This window comes from Manis javanica, chromosome 1, assembly GCF_040802235.1.
Source record: "Manis javanica isolate MJ-LG chromosome 1, MJ_LKY, whole genome shotgun sequence".
Classification (NCBI taxonomy): Eukaryota; Metazoa; Chordata; class Mammalia; order Pholidota; family Manidae; genus Manis; species Manis javanica.
Genome location: NC_133156.1, coordinates 115,643,824 through 115,667,983, shown reverse-complemented (window position 1 = coordinate 115,667,983; position 24,160 = coordinate 115,643,824).

Here is a 24,160-nt window from a genome sequence, read left to right as displayed (position 1 = left end):
TACCACATATTCTTTATCCATCCACTTATCAATTGAAGGACACTTAGGTTTTTTTCTGTATATTGGCTATTGTGAATAATGCTGCAGTGAACATTAGAGTAGGTATATCCTTTCAAATTAGAGTTTAATGTTCTTTGGATAGATCCTCAGTAGTAGAATTGCTGGATCACATGGTAAGTAGCTCTATTTTTAATTTTTGGGGGACCCTCCATATGAGTTTTCATAGTGACTATACAAATTTTTATTCCCACCAGCAGTACACAAGGATTCCTTTTCTTCCATATCCTCAACAACACTTGTTATCTTCTTGTGTTTTTGATACTAGCCATTCTGAATGGTTTAAGGTGATATCTCATTGTGGTTCTAGATTTGCATTTCCCTGATTATTAGTAATGTTGTACATCTTTTTATAAGCCTGTTGGACAGTCATATGTCTTCTTTAGAGAAATGTCTATTCAGATTCCTTCCACATTTTTAAATCAGATTTTTTATTATTTAGTTGTATGAGTTCTTTACATATTTTGGCTATTAACCCCATATTGTTTATATGACTTACAAGTATCTTCTCCCACTCAGTAGGTTGGCTTTTTATTTTGTTAGTAGTTTCCTTCACTGTGCAGGTGTTTTTAGCTTGATCTATTCCCATTTGTTTATTTGGCTTTGTTTCTTTATCCTTTGGAGTCAAAGGAAACATTGATCAGACTGATGTCAAAGAGCTTATCACCTATATTTTCTGTGTTTTATGGTTTCAGGTTTTACATGCAGGTCTCTAATCCATTTTGAGTTAATTTTTGCATATGGTATAAGATAGGCATCCAGTTTCATTCTTGTGCATGTAGCTGTCCAATTTTCTCAACACCATTGTTTGAAGAGACTGTTCTTTCCCATTGTATAATCTTACCTCCTTCGTCATAAATGAATTGACCATATATATGTGGGTTTATTTCTGGGCTTTCTGTTCTATGTGTGTTTTTATGTCAATACCATACCATTTTGATTACTCTAGCTTTGTAGTGTAGTTTGAAATCAGAGAGCATGATATCTTTGGACTTATTCTTCTTTTTTCAAGATTATTTTTAGCTGTTTGGGTCTTTTGTGGTCCCATACAATTTTATATTTATTTGTTCTAGTTCTGTGAAAAATATCATAGGAATTTTGATAGGGATTACATTGAATCTCTAGATTGCTTTGGGAAGTATGGACATTTTAACTGTATTAATTCTTCTAAACTATGAACACAGAATATCTTTCCATTTTTGGTGTCTTCAGTTTCTTTCATAGCATATAGTTGAATTAATTTGTGTATGGTAAATTTCTCTTAGGTAAATTCCTGGGAATGGAACTACTAAAAGACACAGTATATGTATCATGCTATTGGTAGGAGAAAAAAATACATACAGAAAAGACATTCTTTGTGATTCCATTTGTGTGAAATTATAGTATGAGAAACTTGTAATGTCTATCAAAGAATGCTAGTGGTTACCTCAAAGAAGGTGAGAGTTAAGATTGACTAGAAAACATATTGAGGAAACATTCTAGCTTATGATAATATTCTGTGTCTGGAAATGGATTTGGGTTACATATATATTTGTAAAAGTCCAATTTATTTAACATGTTCATTATCTCCTTTAAGTTATAGATTTCACCTGTGACCTGAGAGATCAGATATTAATTCTTTTGGTTATCATTTACTCATCCCACAAACATTTATTGCATACCTATTCTGCAATGTATTGTGATAAATGCTATAGATAAGAAAAGGAATAAGAGGATCTTTGAGCTTGCCTCAATAGAAAAATGTCTTGTGAGGACACATCTAAGTAAATAGGCCATTGTAACAGAGATGTTTTATAAAGACAAGCAAAAAAAACAACAACAACAACCTATCAGGGCACAGACACCTAACAGAGTTTTAGACTCAGGAGGTTTCTTATAACAGGTGATTTCAGAGTTTTTACAAGAAGGATAAGAAGATTTAAGTGTGAATCAAGGGGTTAGCAAATCCTCCACTAAAAGCCTTACTGCTGAGTAAGCAAAAATAAGATGACTGCATCTAACTACAGTAGAAGAAACAAAGCATCCAGTGCTGTAAAAAATAAAATACTTTGAGAATTTGAGATTTCAGAATGGAAAAAAAAAAATGTTTTCCAGCGTGTGGATGTGGATGTGGAGGACTTCATGGGGAAGGCAGAATTTGAGCTGGGTCTTGGGGGTGTTTTGGAGATTAAATGAATTAGTAAATACAGAGTGCTTAGGACAGTAGCTGACCTGTTAAAATTGTTGACAACAGTCATATATTATGATTGAAAGCTGTATAAGACTTCAACATTTACACCGAGGAAAAACATTTATGCACATGAGAAAACTTTTAAGCTGTTTATAAGGTATATGAAGTGAAAAATGAGCTTAGTTAATAAAAGTTTCAGGAAATATTTAGGAATTGGAATGTTCGCTTTGAATAGGATAAGGTATAAAAAGACACCAGGTTTCAATAGCCTTGGAAAGATAAGATAGGGACAATGGATGGAAAACTTTGGAAAGCAATCATTTGTATTTTATTTTGGTTATGATGAGCACCATTGGTGGTTGGTGTGCTTTTTTTTTTCATTCTTTTTTTGATCCACAGAGAAAAGAGTGGAAGCTACACACACATATCCTTGTGCAAAATCTAGATTTAGGGGATAGCAGAGGCCAGACAAACTTAGACATTAGGAGTGATCACATGGATAGAAGAAGGACTCCTTAATGCCACTCTGAGAGGCTGATAAAGAGGGAAACTAAAAAAAAGAAAAATTAGGGTTGGCAGTTTGTAGTTTAATGACCTTTGAAAGAGCATTTTCAGTGCAGTGATGAAGGCTGAAGTCAGATTTTAAGGGATTAACAATGGTTTATGAAACTGAATACCACAAAGTATAGTTTATTTGGAAAAAGTTGAACAGTAAAAATAAAAGTAAGGAGGGAGATGTGATAATAGTTTGGGTAGCAGAAATGAGCTTAGAAGTTTTAGGCATGACAATATTTGTAGATTGAGTCAGGAGAAAGAGGAACAAGAACATGAGTATGTATGAGTGAGGAGATTATATTGGAAATAAAAGAATAATTTTTTTTCTGGAAAAATGTCCAGAGGAGAAAGGAAGAAAAGAGAAGAAAGGTCTAATTTTAAAAGTTGCCATTGGAGACATATTTTGTTCTTAGGCAGGAAGAAGGAGGAAAAGACAATAAGTAAAGACAAAATAATAAAGAAAAGTTACTGAAAGGGAAGGGATTTGAAGAAAATCATATAGACCCCCTACCAGAAAGTGGGAGGCAAGGCCATCCAGGGAACAAGAGTGTACAGACAGAGCTAAAGAGATGGGATTGCTTTGAAATTAGTTCATGGCAAAAGTGTTAGGAAGATTTATTGGTTTTCAGTTGCTGTGTAACAATTGCCATAAACTGGGAAGAGTGCTCCCAGCAAGGAACTCAATTGGTCTGCCCCTTATCCGGAGCAAGCAATGCACAGGGTGAGCATGGAAAATCGTATTATGGCAGAAAGTGAAGACTAGGGCTCAGAAAATTGTGTAGACAGAACAACTTTGAGAGGCCGCATTAGCCAAATACTGGAATGATTTGAGCATCCAAACAACAACAGTAGTGGACTGTAATCATTGAATAAAATAGGCAGCCATTTGTCCATATAAAGAAACCAGTGTATAAATAAATGGGGAGAAGAGAAAGCTCTTTGTTATGATAGAATGCCAACTCATAAATGTAGATAAAATGATGGAAATAAGAAGTACCATTTGGCAACTATCACACTGACAAGTCAGTCACAAAACATCAATGGACGCTAAACCTAGTAGTGAAAAGTAATTGAGGAAGCATGTAATGTTGACTTAGTCTTAAAGATTTTTTCATTACCAGGGGAAAAAATAGAGTGGAGAAACTTGGAGGACACCACCTTTATCAAGTGATAAAATATACCACCAGTAAGAGGACAAATTGAAATTGTGTACCATCTGATAGAATATAATAAGAATACAACATCACTTCTGTGATAGTCCTGTTCAAAATGTATAATGTGAATCTAATTAATAGGAAATATCAGACAAACCTAAATTTAGGGACTTCTACAAAATAATTAGTTTCAATTTTTGAAAATGTCAAGGTCATGAATGTTTAGGAGAGTCTGAGGAACTATTTCAGATTAAAAGAGAAAAGAGATTGCTAAATGCAATGTGTATCCCTGGATTGGATAATTTTGTTCTAAAGAATATTATTGTGGCAAGTATTGAAATCTTAATGGGATCTGTGGATTATATCATAGCAATGTATCAATGCTTATTTCCTGATCTTAGGGGTTGTACTGTGTTTATGTAGGTAAAGGCTCTTTGTAGGAATTGTACACTAAAGCATTCTGGTGCTAAAGGGCATGATGTCTCCAACCTACTCCCAAATTATTCAGAAAAATTTTTCTTTAGCTATAATCCCAAAATTTTGTTAAAATTTTTAAATAATTTCAGAAATAGGAAGAAAAATTGCAGCCTTATGCTGTTTATAGGAGACATAATTAAAGAATGAATGTGCTGGGATAAAGAAATTTCATTGGAAAACACTAGTCAAAAGAAATCTGATGTAGCGATATTTCTGTTATGGGAAAAATCTGATTAGGTGTGGATAAGGCATACCACAATATAACAATAAAAGGCATCAATTCACAAGGAATACATAATAATTCTGAAGGTATATGTGCCTAATAACATAACTATTAAGTGCAAGTTAATCATATTACCATGAACAATTTATAGCTCCAAAGGTATAGTGGAATTTTTAGCGCACATTTCTCTGTTTTGGATAGATAAAAAGAATTAGTAAAGATACAGATAATACAAGTAACACAGTCAGCTAACTTTAAATAATGGATATTTATAGAAGTCTGCACTTTCAAATTAGAGAATTTACATTATATCAGACACATATGGAAACTATACAAAAATTGACCCTCTGTAGGCTACAAAAAAATTATACAAACTGTGTTTTATACTAATGCTATATAAAAAGAATTAGTAACCAAACCAATAATATATATATATATATATATATCTAATAAGCACAATTCTAAACAGTTCATCTTTCAAAGGATATTTAGAAATAGCAATATAAAAATTTATAAGATGCAAGTAAAAGAGTGCTTACATATTTATTGCTTCATAATGCATATATGAAGAAAACAGTTTAAAATTTAATAACTGCTCTTGAATTTAAGAACTAAGAAAAAAATCAAAGTAAAATTATAGACATACTTTAGTGAAATAAAAAGCACCAAAATAATAGAATAAAGATAATTAAGGTTTCTTTAAAAAATTGATAAAATGTATTTGCTATAGCAAGAATAATGAAGAAATAAAATGAAATAAACATTGTTAGAAATGAAAGGGGAAAATACTACAGACACAGGAAATTGAACAAATAAGTCTTCAGAAAACCTTAGTGAAAGTTTTACTAAATGGACAGTTTTCTAGAAAAATATTATTTAACAGAAACCATTTACCTATAAATCCATTAAAGTAATCAAATCAGTAATTTAAAAATTTGTCATCAAAAAAGTATCATACCAAGGGGAATTTAGAAATATACAGGCCAGATAGTTCCTAGTCTTTGCTCCAGAGACTGGAAGGGGGGAAGCTCTCTGGTTCATTTTATGTGGTCATATTGGAAGCTTTCTCAAGGAACTCCCCCATGCTGCCCAGTCCGTATTTCCCCGTTCCCCTTTTAATTTCCAATCCATCTCATATGCCCATGAATTCCCATTTTAAAAATGACCAGGCAGTTTACAATTTTTATTTCAATTAAGCAATATTTATTGAGTAGTCTACTACATCCCAGGCCCTGTGATAGTCTCAGAAATGAAAGAGACATCAACAAAGCAGATTGGCTACTAGATAGTTACAGTTAAAGCCTCAGTCTTGGGCAAAAATACTGTTGGCAGTTTACAACCCCCTGAAATCATCAGCTCATCTCTGTATGTTCTTCCTTCTTGTCTTTTCTCAAATATTTTGGACCCTTCTGTAGATGAAGCTTTAAACATCAAATGACAAAGACCCATGAGATGAACAGTGGCAAAGCAATTTCAACTGTGCAGCAGGAAGCAGCACAATCCACAGAAAAAGCCTCATTGAAAATTAACTGAACAGGTACATGCATGTAGCTTTGCTACTGTTACTGGAGGCAAATCACTCAACCTGTTTATGACTCATTGTAAACAGATCTACTATTACCTCTCCTATTGGTTTTATAGTATTGCTGAAAAATAAATGGAATAAAATTAAATAATTGATCTTAAATCATCTGAAGAGTAGTATAAATAAAAGTGAGGTCATCATATTTATCAGCACCACATTAATGTATAATGTATAACACTGTATTTATGCAAAGGAAATTTCTATGTAAAAATGAATTTTGAGACAGATTTTGAAAGCAAGATGGGCATAATTTTGCAAGGAAAAGTATTTTCTGGGGAATTATTATTTCTAGTTTGCTTATTTCATAGTGTACAATTTGCAGTGCTGTGGTCTTCAAATATTTAACTGCAATTATCGTACATTGTGACCCAGCAAACACACACACAGACATGTATATGTAGATATCTCATATGAAGTATAAAAAGTCTCAAAAAACAGTATTTACATTTTGTATAGTAGGTGCAGTATGATATTTTCTATTCTACTCTATTCCACTTCATTCTGTTTCATTTAAAACTGCATTTATTTCTTGACCTTAGTTTGAAAAACAATGTTTAAATATATCATATCTCATATCCATATCGTTTTTGAAGACAACTCTAATGAAAACAACCTATTAATGCTAATGGGATGAGGCCAAGCAAAGTCAAATATTTCTTCTGTTGGATTCCAGAAAAACAAGTACTAAAAATTTATGTTCTGCAGTTGAGGAGTTCTGGTTGTGTTACATCCAGACTTTTAAAATTGGAGCACAAAGAGTTGGTTAAAAAAAAAAAAAAGCTACCAGATCCTCCAGTTTCCTTCCAATGACCTTTAATAGGAAGAATGACCGAAAGGAGTTCTTGAGGATGAGCTCTCAAGTAAGATAGGAGGAGGTTCTACCCTGTTATATTTTAGAGTGTCACTTTATTAGATCCAGCTGATGTTTTTGGACTATCATCTCTGTCTTTTAAAAAGGGAAATTACCAAGAAAAAATTATAATCAGGCAATTAAAAGCTGGGATACCTCCATGTTTTTTTTTTCAGTTACTTTAACCTTTATTATATACAAGTAAGGAAAATCATAATAATTCATAATAGCACAAAATATTTACTTTTTTATAGAGAGGGTTTCATTTGCATAGACAGAATTAGTTTTCTTTTTCACTTGTATATTTAATTTCAAAAGTAATTTAAAATGTATTGAGGCAAAAAGTAGTATAATCTGCTTTTTAAAAACCTTGTTGAATCACAGTATAAATATACACAATTATCACATAATTGGATTAAGAGGTACTTATTCACCACCCTTATTAAAAACATCCTTTGTAAAGTGTATTAGTTTAAGAGAAGATTTGAGCATTTTTGAAAGATAATGACTGTACAATTATTATGTTCCTTTTCTGTGGAAGTACCACACTTACTACTTCACAGATCTTTTTAGCTCTCCTTGCATCAATCATATCTGATAGATAGTAACAGATGGGAAAGCTTAGGCTCTGATAAATAAGTAGTTAAGGATAAATCCATGATGCAGACTTCAGCCTTTCTCTAAAACCTGAGCCCTTAACTTCAAAGTATACAGTTTTCAGAAACCCAAATATTATCATAGCAAATAGCTCCTGCATATTACTACCAAAGATATTTTTCCTGAGTTGTAGACCTGCAGTAGGTGCCAAGGTGTCTAACTCTATGTATCCCAAGCTAAACATCTTGTCTTCTCAGACATGTTCACCCATCCACTCTAAAATGAGTCTGACCTCTTGGAAATCTCTATTTTCTGTTTTTCAGTGAATAGCCTCCCTCAATTACCTAAGCTGGCAATTTAGAAGACCTCCTTTCCATTACCATCTCTACTCAATTCACACCTAATTGTCCATGGAATCATACTGGCTTCATTGATAGCTCTTGAATCCTTCCACTGTTCTCAAGACTAGCTGCCCTTACCTGCTCAAAAAAGTCTATTCTCGTCATTGTGTTCCTGGCAACTGTTATGTTCTCACTTCTGACTCCAGTTTTCTTCTGCTCCTATCTATTCTCTGCACAGTAGTAGCTATATCTTTCATATCATATTTCTCATATTTCTTCCATATCATATTTCTCATCACATCTTTCTTGCTTAGAATCCTTTGGCTCTTCATTTACCAGACCAAAGCCTGCTGTCCTTAGCCAGACATACAAAGCATCATCTGTAATCTCTTCTCTCTCCAGTCCCTCAGTACCTAGTCTTTCTAAATTACAACCGATTTGTTGAGCAGCTATGCTCCCGACTCCAAACCTTTGCATCTGCTTTTAGTTCAGCCTAATTGGTCCCCTCTAACCCTGTGCTTTAGGAACTCCTTGTAAGTTTTCTCTTTAGGTTCCCGGGCATACATATATGGTAGCAATTCTCATCTGCATTATAACCTTCCATCTTTCTACCTACATGAGACCAGGCTCTCCTTTTGGGAAGGTCCTATATCTTAATCCTTTGCATCTTTAGGGCTCAGCATACTGAGATATAAAAGAGTCAAACTAATATGTGAGGCACTGTAATGCAGAATATTTTTCATGAGCCAGCTTCTTCAGTGTACTAAAAACAAAGGAATGGCTTGAGAAGATTAGTTAGCTTCCAAAATGTGCCTGATTTTTAAAGAACTTTTGACTCTAGGAAAATCACTTTTTAGAAAAATGAACCTCCTCTCCTGGGAAAGGTAATTTGATTTAAACTTAGAATAACTACCATTATTTGCCTTGTTTTCAGAAATAGATGAGAACAGAATAAAGGCCAAGGAAAATAAGTACATTGGCTGTTTATTATAATGTTAATAAAGAAGGGAAGCATTATAGAATGAGTCTGGCAAGACTCCCACCTCAGGAGGTATGAAATGGTAAGAAAAGGACAAAAACAGAATTTCATAGGACATGAAATCAACTCTCTGGATTCAGGTACAACTGGGCATGCTTCTCACCAGTAACAGGGAAATGAAAAAGACGCCCATCCAGCTTTATGAGCCCGTGGGGAGGCTGGGATGAGAAAAACCATATGAGACCATTTAGTAAACTACACAATGTATCAAATATAAGATTTGTGACTGTTAGGTTCAAAGATAACCTACTTTGTGGAGAAATAGTGAATTTATTTTTTGTTTAAATAAAAATAAATGATTCATTCTAAAAAATAAAACATTTATTTATTTATTTAAAATAAAGTAGAAGGTAACTTGAGCAACTCTTTGGTGCAAATGTCTGAAGAATTATGTGATACCCATTGGAAGTTATAAAAGAGAACATTTTTAGTTCCAGTGCCAGATTTAGGAATCACCGAGGCTATCACAGGTAGTTGCAATCATGTAGAAACATCTGAACTTAGGACTTTGGCTCTGTAGAAAAATAACAAGTTTAAGAGTAGCCTCTATGGATATGTTGCTTGATCTGAAGCTATTCTTATAATCATGGACACAAAAGGTAATACTTTTTGGAAAGTGCTGGAAAAAATAGAATTTGAATAATTCTATTCACTGTGCATTAAAAGAGGGTTGAAACCATTTTACGTCCATACAATTAACTAAAGATAGACCATGATTAAAATGAGCAATGGTGAAATGTACAGGGTTTTTTTTATAGGAAAATATAGAAGTTCACACAGTGGCAAAGTGTAAGAGTATTCATTTTATTTTGGCTGACTCTATGTAGACATACTATGGCACAGTTAATTTCATTGACTGTGCCAAATATTATTGTTCAGATTTACTGTAAATTTAAGTATTATTTGGTGTTATTTTGCAGTGAGTAACTTAAAAACAATGAATTTTCCAAGCAATAATTAGTACTTAAAAGTTGTCTTCCAAAGTATATAAAGATAGAGTTGTTTCACAGTGTAGCACAGAGAAGGTACATAATGGATCTGTGGCATCTTGCTGCACTGATGGACAGTGACTGCAGTGGGGTATGGGTGGGGGACGTGATAATATAGGTAAATGTAGTAACCACATTGTTTTTTCATGTGAAACCTTCATAAGATTGTATATCGATCATACCTTAATAAAAAATTAAAAAAAAGATAGAGTTGTTTCATATGAAATAAATAAAAAGACTATGTAAATAGGTTTTTGATTTTATTTTTACCCTTTAATATATTCCACATATATTCTTTTCCCTTTGCTACATTCTTACTGCATCATACAAGGTATGTAGTACTCCAGTTCCATGGCACTTTTCCCTTCCTTCTGCTATACTTAAAAATGTAAAGATGTCAAGTGATTCACTCAATGAACTAAGGTTTTCAAGCAGTTATAAGTATGTGTCACAGGCCTGAGCACAGCATCAGTCAAGTTTGGTACCAGGATGTCCATCTCCTACTCCAGGGAGAGTGGCTGCTTGCCCTGGATTCACTGTGTGATCTTGAGTGAGTCACCTCACATTCTTGAACCTCAGTCAACCCATTTGGAGAATTAGGTGAAAGCTAAGCTTTAGTGAGAAACAGATGCTACATCTGAGATGAGTTTTCTTGTGTAAACAAGTAATTCCAAAGTTTAACTCCAAAGAAAGTCACTGTGTGGATGGCCATGATACATCTGAAGTAACCAACTGGGTTAAGGCTTTGGAATAAATGTTTTTGAATAAAAATTATAGCATTGTCACATTACATCTGGGTTTCTTGAAACTATTCTTAACTAATTTTTATTCTATACTGTTTTTAGATATTTACTGTTGTGCCTTTTATGCAAAACGTATTTAATGCTTTTGGAGCATTTTTATATGGTAAATTATACTCCTCTAATAGGTCAATTAAGTTGTCAAGGTAGGAGGAAATATAACTCAAAATAGTCCAGTTATTACCTAGTGAAAGTCAATGAAAGTTAAGACCTCTTCTCTTTGGGATAAAAGTGAACAATCAAAGGATTTAAAGACATGTGTTTTTAGAGACAACAGCTAAGTTTACATTTTGGTTTAATTCCTGGTAGATTACTTGTCACTTTGGTAAATTCTTACATTCTAAAACACTTTGCTGAAGAAGAGATAGATAATTTAATAAGTTGAAAAGAATTCCTCAAAGGAAAGAAAATCCTCTTGAGAAATGCTAGTCCATGTTGTCTGATTGCTTTCTCTCCTCTTCAGTTGCTACTTTTGCTGATTGAAATAGCTGTGAACATCAAAGTAAGATCTGTGGTTCCAGAAACTCCAAGCTTGCCATAGCGCTAACCTTATATTTCCTGTGTTGACTTCATGTATTGCTATCATTGGTGCACAATTTCAAAGCTTCAGGTTAAATGTGATGTGGTTTCCCATTGCATAACTTTTTTTGTATTTTAAAGTGGGAATAAGTAACATGTGAATCAGCAAGCTAATGGATACTGTTGAGAATTCTGTGTTGGCTAGTTTATGTTTCTGGTTTGTTTTTTGGCAACTATGGTGTTCTTGCATTTGACATTAGCTAAGGGGGCAGTAGCTTGGCCTTTAATAGAAAACAATCCAGGAATTTCAGGGAGGAACTAAGCAACAAGAGGCCTGCAGCTATTATCTTCTAAAGAGATGAAAGACACTCCTGTGCCTATGCTTTTCTTGGTCGTCTGCACAGAACTCTTTCGACTTCAGTGAGAAGAGAACACATCCGTGGTAGAATTTGGCCCTGAGTTTCTTTAGTAACTAAGCTTAGTCTAATTGAATGAGATGCGAAATAACTGTTGGCTAGAGTATAATTGCCCATGGAACACCAAGAACATGGTGGGCATAAATCTAAAAATTAGGAGGGATGGTGGGGAAAACCTGTATTTAGACTTAAAGCTAGAAAAATATTTAGTGGAAATATCCATTGCACCTGGATATCTTGGGAAGCAGGCTGAAGGAGAATAGTAAGGGAGAACATTATTTTGATATTTAAAACATTTGAATAAGTTCTCATCATGAATAGTCTTATACTGGTCTCCTGTAAAGAACTTGAATTACAAATATTTTCTATTCTAAACTTCTTACATGAGTGATATAATTATCTGTCAATCATGTTCTTCATGTATATATATATTGTGTTTATGTTCTTTATATATAAATAAATAAATAAATAAATAAATAAATATATATATATATAACTTTCATGTATGTGTAATACCCTTTACTGCACCTACAATGTCTTTCTGGATTCTTGCCAAAAATATTATTTTAAGGTGTACAAAAGAAGAATAGAATAGCTTTGGTTCCATAAAAGGCCAATTTGTTTTTTAGGAAATGGAACTCTGACCTTGTATCTGGAGCTGGAAGTAAGATTTATGAGCATAAGGTAGGACACACATATGGAAGCTTGTATGAATTGAGCCGTGTGGAAATCATTCTCTTTTCACCTGGCACAAAGTTCAGATCCTACCATTGTTTTGTGTAGTAAGTGTGTTTAAAGAATAAGAGAGTTACAACTGTAAGAAAAGTTGGGATCAGTGAATCGATGTGCTAACCTTGGCCCTGAAAGGTTGGTTATACGAGATAAATCAGTGGTATTTAATGTCCATTATTCAACTTTAGTGAATAAAATTACTCTTCTTAGGTCACCCTCACTGGGATTGATTTTTATAGTTGATCAGGATGAAAGCTGATGAGTCCAAGAGGTTTGTAGAATATGTGTTTCACAAAGGTTATTCAGGAATAAAGTCTTACAGCAAAAAAATTTTTTAGAAGATGTTTATAAAGCTATCTCCTATTTTAAGATAGACTGTATAACAAAACAGTATAAAAAAACCCTAAATTTCTACTGGGATTCTTGGCAGAAGTGTAAGATACTTTTATGTAAGATTTTGAAAAATGCTGCCTATGCATCTATTTTTGAGGGAAAGCTTTTTCTGCCTACACACAGCTCTAAAGTCAACATTTGATATGCATTTTATTTATGCTCTGATGTTCCGAGTATATACAAAACTGAGTGTGTACACTAGAATAAATTTTAATTTGATAAAATGCCAATCACAAAGGAGTTGTTGATCTTAAAATGATCAATGACTTTAATCTGTTAAATGTGAGAAATTTTTTCCTTTTTTTTTGTTTTGTATACAATGCCCAGCCAGTTTTGTATTTCCAAGTTTTAACATTTTTGACATTGACTTTTCATATTTAGAAACTTTTCTCTGAAGACTTCAAAGCTCTGTGATTTGCATCTCATCCAACAATGTGTAAGGCAGGGAATTTCAAGAGGAACATATGGGAGGATAAGCTAAGAGATTTCCCCTTTAAGAAAAATGGATCTTTTAAAGTCAACACCTGACTCTCACTTTTCTTTTGCAACATCATCAGTGATCACCTTTATTTTGGAATTAAGAAAATGTAGTCAAAATTTCATTCAATTAATCATAAATAATAATTCATTCAATCATAATAATTAATAACTATTCCATCTCAGCACTAAATTAAGATGGATTGTTTTACTTCCATTCAGTGGTTCAGTGAGTACTTTCTGTGCCTTTGAAGGGAGCTAGGAGCATGAGGTGATTGCTGGTTTAATTTATAGGTAATTTCTTTTTTCCCTCATTTATTTATTTATTTAAGCATCATTGATATACAATCTTATGTTGGTACAGTTATACAACACAGTGGTTCAACAGTTCCCCATATTATTAAATCCTCACCCCTTCTAGTGTGTTCACTATCAATATAATGTTACAGGATCATTATCTGTATTCTCCGTGCTATACTACCATCCCTTTGACCAACTTCCTTGTGATTGTCAATTATTGTGCCCCTTTATTCCTTTCCCCCTCCCTCCTCAGCCCCTCCACTTTGGTAACTGTTTCCCTTCTACTTTTCTTATCCAAATTTCTTTTCAGGGATATCACATAATTATGGGAACAAAGATTAAGGTCTTTCTATATCACTGTACCTGCTCACCAATCCTGAGCATGTCCTGCTCTTTTCTTCTTTATCTTTATGAAGGACATCAGCTGTGTTTGCTTGTACAGTATCTAGCCACTTTGGGCAACAACTCTCTGATTTTCATTTGAGAAATCACCTTTCTCCCGTCCTCAGTCCGTGTGGTTTAGGTGGGATTACTTTCTTGCCTTGGATCCATGGGTGGATACATGACCCAGATTCATCCTTCAGAACATTCTGTGCCTCTGATCACAATAATAGACAGATCAGGTTAAGGGTACTCAGATTCTGGGACTTTTGTTGGGAGAATTGATTTTTTCTTTTTAAAGTTCTTTCCATCTGACTTGCTAAGCTGTAGGAAGATAGTCTCCCAAGGGGAAAAATTACCTCACAATGCAGGCAGTGCAGAGGAAATTAGAGCTATATGTACAGGGATAATTGATGATAGTATCATTTGAGTGCTTGCATCCAACTATGCCTGAAGATAACTAGTCATAGAATTTTCGGTTATCAGTATTTCCATTCAATTACTTATTTATTTAGCTGCATTGAGTTTCTCCTAGATCAAGAGAATTCTTCTCCATATTACTTTATAAAAGCACTAATGTTTAGTATGGTATAAACAAAATACCAGTAGAATGTTGGAGAATGTCATCTTCATAATCAAATTTTTTTCTGTCATTAAAAAAATTTAAAACAGATTATTTTAGAATCATAGAATGTTCAAGCTTGAGAAAACTTTAGAAGTTGTTTCATCCAACCCTTTCATATTATAGGCAGCATACTACTATTTACAAAGAATTAGGGTATAATGAAAGGCTGTGCAGCAGTTTAGGAAGAGTACTTACAGATCCAGTGCATACCCACTTTGTTACTTGTGAGCAGGTCTCTGGAGTGTCAGTTTCCTTAACTTGTTCTGAAGATGTCTGGCTCATAATTGACATTAAATGTGGTAACCTTATTTTTTGTAATAAATGTTAACATTTAACATTTAACATTACTATTATTAATGTTACTATTAGTGCCAAGAACGTTACTGTTTGTTACTATTATTGCCTGGGGCATAGTTCCTAACATGCTTATTCAATGCAAGGCATGAAACAATGACAGTGTGGGTTTTCTCTATATTTTACTTTTTATTAGAAGTAACATATGTATATCTGAATCTATTTGTTTGTTATTTTTAAAAAACAAGATAAGCCAAACCCCAAATAATGGTTATGTATAAGTATGGGAGAAAACTGTGGAGAGAAAGAGATTTAAGCTAGACTTCTCTGAATATAAGTTATTTGTAGATTACCATGTAAATATTACATTATTATGAAATAAAATTAAATGAAAACCCTTGAAAATTGAAGGCACAGTAAAATTAATGAACTTTGTATCAAATTGGTGCAAAACCACACAAAGTGGGACTACTGCATGTCTTAAAAATACATAATTTGACTGCACGTATCTAGGGGATATATTCTATGACAAAAAAAATTCAAAATGCTTTCTTAAAAACTCTGTTCAGTGATTACATTGTGTTGTTTGTAGAAACTACACCTCAGTACAAAATGTTTAGTAACAAACAAATACAAAACAAAAATAATATTTATACAGCTCACAAGTCTGCAAAGTTTAGCTGATGTGTTCTGGCCTTATGCATGAGTATGTGATTAGTTTTGGGTTGGCTCAATGGCGCTGTTGATCTTACTGGGCTCAATCTGGAAGTTAGTTAGCTGCTGGCTAATCTAGAATGCCTTGGCTGAGACAGACATCTGGGTCAATATGACTTATTCTTCTGTCTTTTGGCCCCTGGGAGCTTCAGTTGTCTAGTCCAGGCATGTTCTTGGGGCAATCACAGAAGCCCACTGAAGAAAGTGGAAACATGCAACAATTATTTCTAACCTCTTTCAGTTTCATGGTTACGGAGATCTTTTCGGCCACTGAAAGTCATTGGATGGGCTTAGAAAAAGACTGTAAAAACGCTGCAAATAGCAAACTGTGTTGATATGAGAGACGGTGAAGAAGTGGGGCTATTAATGACAGTCCACCTTGGTAGTGTTGTTTCGAAGTTGTTGAGTATCTGATGTTAGAATAAAACAGAGGAGTTGTTATGTTGATGTTTATGAAATCTGGAGTTTTTAGAATGTGAGGAAGAAGAGCTAGATACAGTGTCGAAGAAATTTAAAAACTACTGTCTTGAGGTATGAGTGTAAACCTGTCATGTATTTTACCTTCAAAACAAATATGAAACCTAGCTTTGTCCACTGGAAAAATCTGGAAAGAATGACCAACTCAGTGGCAAATAGGCATGATTAGCATCCATGCTCTGATCTCTAAATAACATTTCCCACTAAAATAAACTGGGATTCTTTGGATAAATGGCTGATTCCAGGACATGTATTAGATGAACCTAGAACATCTTGTTACATCAAACAGCAAGGAAGTTGTCAAAAACTACAGGATCACATCAAAAGGAGACCCCAGAATTGTGCTGGTCAAAGTTGGAGAAATTTTGACCATGAATAAGAGTAATGATTCCAAACATCAAATATGCTTAAATCCATAAGCTCATAGTAATACCAAAAGATTCCTTAGCCCTCAACTTAATTTCACTCCAGGAAACCAATTAGTTTAGAAAACCTGTAAATAAAATGAGAGACTGAAACATTTATATTGCCTTTCCTATACAAAGTGCCACAGGGTAATCAACTAGTTAATGAGGGAAAGTTTCTCTCCAGAAGAGTTTCAAGCAACAAATGAAGAAAGGATTATCAAATTACAATATCACCATTTTATAACACTTGATGAAATAATGCCTAGGAAATAAACATCCATGGCTGCTGACCTTACAGCAAACAGTGACAACCAGAAATGATGTGCCTCCTGACAGAAATACAAAACAACCCACGTGAAGCATTCTTGACAGGAAATCAAACCTAAATGTGATTGAGACCCTAACCTAACTACCAATTTACAGGAAATAAAAGGGACAGGAAAAATATGAAACAGTGCCGCAGGACTGCAATCAGCAAAATCCACACTGGGAGATATTACAGGACCAAGAAGCCAGTTTCTTCAATGTATGTTTTGGAAGGAATACAAAACCAAGAAGAGGAAGGACTTGTAGATTAAAGAGATTTAAGGGACATATCCACTAGTTAAACTATATGGATCTTACTGCGTTCCAGATTTGAACAATCTCTAAACAATTATAAGAAAATCAGAGAAATTTGAATACCTATTAGATATTTGCTGACATGGAGCAATTATTGCTAATTTTTTAAAGAAGTGGACTAACGGTATCATGCTTTTTTTTTTAAAGATGATCTGTACTGAAATGTTCATGTATGGAATGATATGATGTCAAAGAATTTCCTTCAATATAATTCAAGTTTGGGGAGTAAAGCAGCACAAAGCTGGAACATGATTGACTATGAGTTGACAATTGTTGAATTTGGGTAATGGATACATAGGAGTTCATTATGTTCCTTATTCTTGTTGTATGTTTAAAGTTTTCTTATTAAAAGATTTTTAAAAGTCTATTCCATGAATGTTCTCCAAATGTGTAGGAATCTGCAATAGTTAAATATAGTCTGTCCATGATTAAGAGCTTAGGCTGGGCAGCACACCACCTAAGATTGAATTCTGTTTCTTTCTCTTGAATCCTGTTTCTTTCATCTTTCTCTACCTGAGAGAACATGCACAAGTTACCTAACCTTGCACTGCCTCAATTTGTTTATCTATAAAATGGGAATATTAATAGTATGTTCCTTAGAGGGCTGTTATGAGAATTGTAAATGTGAAGTGATTAGCATAGTGTGAGGCATACAGTAGTCACTCAATACTTTTTATTTTTAATTGATATGCTATCATAAATATGTATATGTGAATGCACAGATAAAGGGCTGAAAGACTGCCTCTAAACCTGTAATACCCGTTACCTCTGAGGAAAGGAGTAGGAGTAGAGAGAGAAGAGTTACTCTTTATTTTTTATTTTATTTATTCAATAATAGCGAAAATATTATTGAAGTACTTGTATTATTGAAGCAATTTTTTAAGACTATCCTCAGTACAAAAAAGAATTCCCTGAACAATTACATTTAAAATTTTTAGTTGAGCACCTTGCTGCCAGCAACTGACTGTTCACAGCTCAGTATGAATAAAACATTGTGCCCACCTTCCAGGAGCCTAAACCTATAGAAGAATAAGATGGGGTACAAAAGGTAATTCCATGCAGGTTAGTGTATGTTATAGATCCTAAAACAATTTATAAACACAGGAACACCAGGATTTAAAATATGGTGTGGGGCTAAATTCTACTTTAAAAAAGACCAGCTTAGTTCTTGCGAAAAGCTTATTGTGGTAAAATACTCTGCAGGTAGTGAAACACATTGGATGTAAAAGAAAGAGCCTGAGAGATAATAGGAATTCACTCCATGAATGACAAGGTGAGTTTCTGCCACCTTATTATCAACACACAGATTACCACTCCTATTACTGTGAATTCATTTGAGTAAAAATTAGAGTAATATCAGTTTGTCTCATGTCTCACAAAGGACAACTACTTCTTAATAGGTCCTATGGAAGCATACTTAGAGAGTAATACTAACAGTGTTAGTGTACTAACAGTAACACTGCAGGAGGCTTCAGCATACTTATATCATGCACCACATTTTACTGAGAGAGAGAAGGTTTCAGAACTGACCATAGTTGTTGATATTGCCCTAAATTAAGAACCACAGAGCTCTGATTTCACCTGTACAGATTTCAGTCTGTGGACCTGGGCATATATATAAACTCTTGCCTGCTGCATGACCAGCAGGGAAACAGCATAACTCCTGGGTTGCTGTTCCTACCGAGTGCCTCTGTGGAGGCTCACTGATCACTTGAAGACTGTTTTAGCATCTTGAAAAGTGGTAATAATAATAATATCCCTACCTCATTGGGATGGACAGGCAGGTTACTGGACATAATGCATATGAAGAGTAAGCCCAGTGGAAGGCACACAAAGTAGTTAATAATTGCCAACAATCATGTTTAATGACTGATTCTGCCTGTGGAATAGGAAATCTGCGAGGACAGGAACAATGTGACATACTGCTCGACCTACGGAACCCAGCTCCATGAGGGTGTGAATGGTGGAGCACTTATTTCCATACACTGCTTTAAAAGTACCGCTGCCCCAAGAAATCACACATGTGGAAGAATTGTATATGTAAAACCTCTATTTACTGCAGGAAGAACTGGGCCCTGAGAAATCTGCTGTACATAAAGACCCTGTAGGATTCAGCTGGAAAACCATGGTCCTCTCATCACTGGGAACTTTGTTGAAAAGGTTTCCGCTACATTTAAATGAGAGACTGAAATTATGGGAGATCTAACATATATGAGGGACCATTTTCTGTGAAGGGTAATAAAAGTAAAGTAAAAGATCCATGTTAGATCTATGCACGTTTTCCTTCTAAAATGCTTGGCCTTTTGTCTGAGGAACTCTAAAAGGGAATGAACTACTGTGGGCAGGTCTGCCTTGTCTTTATCCCCTTTTTCAATGGCGATTGGTTTAGATAAAAATGAAAATTTTAGGAAAAAAAATATGTCAGGCATTAACAGGGTTTTTATTATTTATTTTCTGAGCTTAATTATGGTCGGTGCTTCTCAGTTTTTCATTATAAACCTCTTTTTCTCAAGGGGCTATAACTCCCTCAATAAAGACAATGACTTCAGGCAAACACTGGAAGCATTTGCTCTCTACTTAGGAGGACTTTTGTTTTTCCGGGTCTTGAAAGTGAAAATCCATTAAATTCTTTTTACAATACAGGAATGTTAAAGTAACAAAAAAAAAAAAAAAAAAGAAAGCCCAGAATTACTGCTTTCATATGTGTTTCTTTACTACCTGGGCCAAATTTTGCTTGTTTTTTCAACAACAGTTTTGCAGGCCCTCTCATATTAATCCCTCTGTATCTGAGATAATTCGGCAATGACCCTCTGTACCCTGTCCACTGGCTTCCTCAGAGATGCATGCTGGAGATGGTATAGCAAGTAGTCTGTACTCTGTCATTTCTCTTCCCCTGATAGATGATCCATTATCACCCAGAAGAAAGCATTCTGTTCTGCACATGGTCAACTTAACTCAGTAAAACACTACAGCAAGCTGCCGCTGCTAGGGCAATGTGCTGGTAGTGACCAGGTCACACTGAAGGTGGTGGCACACTGAAGCCACTTTAAAGTGTCTCCTCCAACTTTTTGCTCCCAGGGAAGTGCTGATCTGAAGACTGCCATGGCTTCCTCTGTTGTGGGCCAAAGATAAATTCAGGCTGAAGATGAGGGCCTCAAGATACATTTTAGAGACTCACCAGACCCTGAGGTCTACCCATGGCATGAGTTGGAGTCCCTGCTTATGCCAGAGTGGTTCCAGGTTTCAAGATGTGGCTGGGGTTACCTGTGCAGCCGAGTTAGACCTGAGGGGCCCCAGCATCTTTAAGATTCTTTTCTTTTCCCTTTGCTTTGCTGTCAAGGACTATTTCATATTTTAAAGGAGATATTTTGAAAACAATGAATATTTTTAAATGAGTATCTAAAAACAAGATTTCTCAGTGTTCAATGCCTCTGAAATACACATATACACAAACACATACACATGGTAATACATTTCCTCTGGCTTCTTCAGTCCAAAAATAGCTTAAAAGAGAGAATATCTACCTTAGAATATGTCACAGGTTTCCGGAAAGAATATCTTTGGGAATAGATAATAGGCAGAATTATAAAGCAGTGACAATAAATAGTGGTGAAACTGCTTTATACAGGAAAAAAATATTAGTTTCCTATGTTACACCATACAAAGGAAGATATAAGTATATTAAAGACCTAATTTTATACAATTAAATATTTTAGAAGCAAATATAGGAGAGGTTTTCTTAGACACAAGACTCTAAGCTGTTATGTAAAATATTATCAAATTGACTATATCAAAGTTGAACAAATTCCAAACAACAATAGACCTCATAAACAGTTATTATTTTAAATGCATATAGCCAGCAAGATGTTATTATCTAGGATATATAAATAATTTCTACAAATAGAAATAAAAATAATAAAACCACTGAAAAACTGAAAAAAGATGTAATAGGCCATTCACAGGAGAGGAAGAGCCAATAAACCTCAGAAGTGATGTACTACCTCACAAATAATCAGAGTATAAATATAAACAAGATACCATTCCACTATTATCAGATTTTCAAAAACTGAAAATTCTTATTTTGCTAAATGTCACTAAGAATGTGGAAAAATGGGAGCTTTCATATATATGCTGCTAACTGGTAAAAAATCAATTTGGAGAGATTTTGACAATATCTAGTAATGCCAAAAATGTGCATATCCTTTAAAATCCACAAATTTCACTTTTGAACATATGCTTTTGAGAAGCTCTTGCACCAGTGTGTAAGGAGATATGTACATGAATGTTTTTTGCAATATTACTTATACTGGTGAAAACTGAACTGTTCTTTCACTATGTTTTAAAAATTTATCATGTTAATATTTATTTAGTTTATTTCTTATAACTATTGTAAAGTATTCCACAGTATGACTATGCTTCAATTAATTATCCTTTCTTCTTCCAGTTAATTTATCTAGTGGGGAGGGAGAAGGAAGGAAAGTAGGACTAACATCACAGGAACTACTGTGTCTTACCAGTATATATTAAAAATAAAGGATTTGAAAAAAGAATGGAAAAATGTTATCCAGTTTAGGAAGCTGGATAATGCGGATGTGGGTAGGAGAAACTTCTTGAGGACTTCCTCTTCTTGAGATCTTGTTATCCAATATCATTCAAAATGTACCATTTATACTAAGTCAATTTGCAAAAACTTTACAAATCTGGACTTGGTGATTTATGATTTCCTAAGTCTTTTAGTCAATGAATAATACATCTAGAAAGAGCTCCTTTTTTTATTGCTATGATAAGATTGATACCTAGAATATTTTCACGCAGCTGTGCAGTAGCCACCAAACTAGACAGTAACTATTTTCAAAATAGGAAACCACTATTGTGTTTTATTTATATTCTAGATTTCTCATGCTTTTCAAAAAGTGCCATGCACATTAAGCAACAAAAATAGTTGGCTGGACAGCTAGAGAGGATGAATTTTGAGCAGGGGAGGCTTGGGTGGTAGGGGTGTAGAGTGCTAGAAAGGAAAATCCGGAGTCAGACACCGTGTCATAGGACTGGGAAAGGGTGTGGATATTATGAAGAAAGTAAGCTTGTGGAATGGAGCTTTGGACTGAGGCTTAAAGTATTTTAGGGAAATCAGATGGAGAAGATGTAAGGAAGACTTCCTCTAATATTAGTCATTATTGTTTTTTTCCATTCATTCAACCCCAGATTAACCATTCAGCAAAATAAACAAGGAAGGGTTTCCCTCCTCCTCAGCTCTCATGCCTTTCACTGCCTTTGACTTTTGTCATTTTTTTTGTTTTATCTTTATCTGCCATATTCAATTTAATCTGTATTTGTAACTATTTTCTTTGTCACAGTGAGTCACTAAAATTTTAAAGTTTGGTTTGAATCTGTTATCAGATACCACATTTGTTTCACCTCATGGCTTGAAAATTTAATTTGTATCCAGAATGTAACCATAGCTGGTGAGTCTGGCTTGCAATTACCATATCAGCTGCTTTGTGTGAATGATCCTTAAGATCTTAACTTTAAGCAGTGGAAGGGCAGAGGGGGCACCATAGTTGGACTGTGCTGAGGGCATCAGTTGGTCTTAGTCCAGACTTGCATTCATTTGCTAACTCATTTCGTGTGTTCTGAAAGCTTCCTGTGTACCAGGCAACTGTATTGGCTCTGGAAATTCATGTTGCAAAGATTCAACCCTGTTCCCTTCCAAGTATAACAGCCTATGTACCAGGCTGACAAGTAAAGAGGAAATCACAATACAGTGTATTCAATAAATTGCTTAGTACTCTGAGGCATGGATCACACTGTGTGGTAGGGACATTGACCTACATGTCTTCTTTTCACCAAAGTTGGTGCTAAACTCAAAAAGGGAAACTTACATTTTTTAATGAGGAAACACAAAATCTACAATATGCAGTAGAGCACAATTATTTGTGAACATATACATTTTAGTTTTTCTATTTGGAGCAACAATTCTCAAGCCATAATTGTCTAAATCTATCTCCTGTCATATGTATGCATCCTCCTTTGCAACGAAAGATGATTATCTCTGAGTACATGAATCTAAAATTCGTATTAGGAGTTCCTAAAACCACTCTGGAAGTGCTGAAACCACAATACAGGAAGGAATGAGCACAATACTAGTGTGGGTTGTTAGGCATAAACAACTTCTGGGACTGAAATTGAAATGTGGATCAGTAGCAGTAACCAAGGTCTGTTATAACCGCTACATTTGATAGAAGTCCATCAATCCTCATTTACTCTTACTGTTTAAAAAAACAATTCAGAATTTTCTATCTTTAGAGGTAGGCCTAGGTTATGGGGGGAAGAGGAGGTATATTTTTTGGATCCCTGGGAAACCACATTTATTTTATCTTTTAACGTAGACCTTCCATACAAATATACAAAGGCTGGCGATGTAATGAAAGGTCAGTATGACACTTTAAGTAGCCTCCAGATATTTTTCATTTATCATGAATGGTCAAGGTAAGTACCTTACAGAGTGAGGAAAATGCGCTCAGAGATGTTCTAGCCAACACCACAGAGCTATTTAGTGAAGGTGTGAGGAATGAGCCTTCAGAGGTATTCAGACGTACCTGGGCACCACGTCAGCAGACCTGGCAAGGCTCTGGGCCCCTCACACCTCAGTATCGGTCGGAGACCAGTCATGAAAATAAAACCAACAGCAAAAAATTTGACTGTATAGGAAATTTAGTACAGAAAATTAGCCACAGTTTAGAGGAGCTTAAAGTGCAACTTAGGAAAGTTAAAGCAACTCTATGAAAAGCAACTGCAGCAATCTGCAATTACCCACAGGTCTGGAGGGGAGGCTGGAGGAGGAGCTGAGTCCCTTGGGTGGGAGTAAGGGCCATGTAGGAGGGCCCCTTCATTCAGGACTGACAGCAGGACCACCGAAGATGCTTTTGGGACACAGACGAGGGGAAATACCTTGGATTCTGCCCCC